The sequence below is a fragment of the Cylas formicarius genome, unplaced genomic scaffold (assembly GCF_029955315.1).
Source record: "Cylas formicarius isolate icCylForm1 unplaced genomic scaffold, icCylForm1.1 PGA_scaffold_229__1_contigs__length_15094, whole genome shotgun sequence".
In the NCBI taxonomy this organism is placed as follows: domain Eukaryota; kingdom Metazoa; phylum Arthropoda; class Insecta; order Coleoptera; family Brentidae; genus Cylas; species Cylas formicarius.
This window is the reverse complement of record NW_026844278.1, coordinates 1-2,500: the sequence shown is the minus strand read 5'-3', so window position 1 is coordinate 2,500 and position 2,500 is coordinate 1. Positions and strand designations below refer to the sequence as shown.

Sequence of the window (2,500 nt, the reverse complement as noted above, 5' to 3'; positions counted from 1 at the left end):
CGTCGCAGATCGGTCACGCTTTTTTACGAGCGAGGGTCGGTTCGAGAACTTCGAGGCCAACAGTCACCGGAGGTCGGTACCGGCACCGGGTCCGATAGCCGACTAGTATCCGGAGCGCTTGCCGCGAGTCGAACGCTTTTAAAGCGACCCGTGACCTTTCTCGTACCGTCGAGCGAGTCGGTCAGGATACCGCGGGTCCGCGCGATTCGAGAAAACCGCGCGGGCTCCGCCGCGGACCTTAGACCGACGCCCGACGGATCGCGACGTCCTACCAGGAGAAAAGTGCACGCGTTCGATGCCGGGTCGAAAAACGTAAGGCGCGGAAAAGGTAACGGGTAACCGTCCTCCCCGTCGCGCGAACGTCTCGCGCCGACTCCGAAACGCGAATGAATTTCTCCCCTTCGACCTTTCGGGTTTCTCAGGTTTACCCCTAAACGGTTTCACGTACTATTGAACTCTCTCTTCAAAGTGCTTTTCAACTTTCCCTCACGGTACTTGTTCGCTATCGGTCTCGTGGTCATATTTAGCCTTAGATGGAGTTTACCACCCGCTTAGGGCTGCACTCTCAAGCAACCCGACTCTGAGGAGATCCCTCCCGCGATCGACGGCGGTCGCTACGGGCCTGGCACCCTCTATGGGCTGTGGCCCCGTTCAAGAAGGACTTGGACGCGCCGGACGATCTCGGGATAACGGAACCTCCCTAACACCACATTTCCCGGCGCCCCGGTATCGGCCGCGGGATTCGGTGCTGGGCTCTTCCCTGTTCGCTTCGCAGCTACTGAGGGAATCCTAATTAGTTTCTTTTCCTCCGCTTATTAATATGCTTAAATTCGGCGGGTAGTCTCACCTGCTCTGAGGTCGATCGATAAAATCATTATATATATATATATATATATATATATATATAAATATATATATAAAACGTAGACGTGAATTTCGAAACGGTTCAGCGTTTATATTTAAAACCGCTATATCCACCACTCGTTACGCGGGCCGCAAACGATCAGACGTCGGACACCTTTTCTTCTTATCGAGAAAATAACGGACACGACGATCGTCAATTTTGCGCGGACCTGCGACATACGCGGGCGGTTTTAATTACGCTCGTCTCTCGCGCTTTTAAGCGAGCGCGACGCGACGAACCGGTGCGTCGATCGTTCGCAAACTCGGTCGCGTTCCTTAGAACGCGGCCGGAGTTTCGCTTTCGCGTTTTAAAACGTCGCGAGACCGGGTAGGAGAGAGATCGCGCGCTAAGCGCGAACGTGCTGTTGCTCCTCACTCCTTCCCGCGCTACACGTCCAACTCGCTCCGACGTTTCTCGCGCCTCGCGGGCGAAAAAAACCGAGCAGTCTTTAAATTGGATACGACCCTCAGCCAGGAGTGGTCCGGGAACAGAATCCGAGGACCGCAATGTGCGTTCGAAATGTCGATGTTCATGTGTCCTGCAGTTCACAAGTTGACGCGCAATTAGCTGCGTTCTTCATCGACCCACGAGCCAAGTGATCCACCGTTTAGGGTAATCTTTTTCGATCGGTTTAACGCTTTTCGTCTCCGAAAAAGAGTCGTCGGCGTTGTTATCGACACATACATTTTTTTTACGGAAGGCGAGGTATATACCTTTCGACGTAAAAAAAAAAAAAAAAGTTCGATTTCGGGCCGGTCTATCCGACGGAACACTTCGCCGCGCGCCCTTTGTTCTTTATTATTCAGACGGTAGGCGCGCGCGCGTTCGCGTTCGGACGACCCGCGCCGGTTTAAAGTTTATATACACACCTCCTCGCGGGTCGCGGGTGGGTGTAAGTACTTTTCGGTGCTCCGGGCGAATATCGTTTGACACCTTGTCGACGGCGAGCGCGAAACTAGGTTTCGCGCTTCGAGTTCCGTCTAGGTACCCGGAATTTTGTCGGCGCTCCTCCTACTCCTACTCCTCTCTCCCCTTTTTTACGGTGGTCGAGTGGTCGTCGTAGTCGTCGAATTTAATCGCGGCCGACTTAAAGATCGACGCGAGATATTTTCGACCGAGCGTCAGCGACAAAAATTCGTTCGACTAAATAAAGACAAACTGTGTAATTTTTATTATCACTTTAATGATCCTTCCGCAGGTTCACCTACGGAAACCTTGTTACGACTTTTACTTCCTCTAAATGATCAAGTTTGGTCAACTTCCCGGACACATCGACGACGCCGAAACGCCATCGGCGTATCGGTCCGAAGACCTCACTAAATCATTCAATCGGTAGTAGCGACGGGCGGTGTGTACAAAGGGCAGGGACGTAATCAACGCGAGCTTATGACTCGCGCTTACTGGGAATTCCTCGTTCATGGGGAACAATTGCAAGCCCCAATCCCTAGCACGAAGGAGGTTCAGCGGGTTACCCGGGCCTCTCGGCCAGGGAGGACACGCTGATTCCTTCAGTGTAGCGCGCGTGCGGCCCAGAACATCTAAGGGCATCACAGACCTGTTATTGCTCAATCTCGTGCGGCTAGAAGCCGCCTGTCC

The 2,500-nt window shown here is 53.2% G+C and overlaps 2 non-coding genes across 2 annotated transcripts in view; both read right to left on the bottom strand.

Annotated features, from left to right (window-relative positions):
* Positions 1–861, bottom strand: part of LOC132697556 (large subunit ribosomal RNA) — a 4,075-nt gene extending 3,214 nt beyond the window's left edge. The window contains exon 1 of the ribosomal RNA XR_009618182.1: positions 1–861. This exon is cut by the window's left edge and continues 3,214 nt beyond it. This is a non-coding gene — a ribosomal RNA (large subunit ribosomal RNA).
* Positions 862–1,364: 503 nt separating this feature from the next.
* LOC132697555 (5.8S ribosomal RNA) lies at positions 1,365–1,519 on the bottom strand. The gene has a single exon (XR_009618181.1). It is a non-coding gene; the product is annotated as a 5.8S ribosomal RNA (ribosomal RNA).
* Positions 1,520–2,500: the final 981 nt, after the last annotated feature.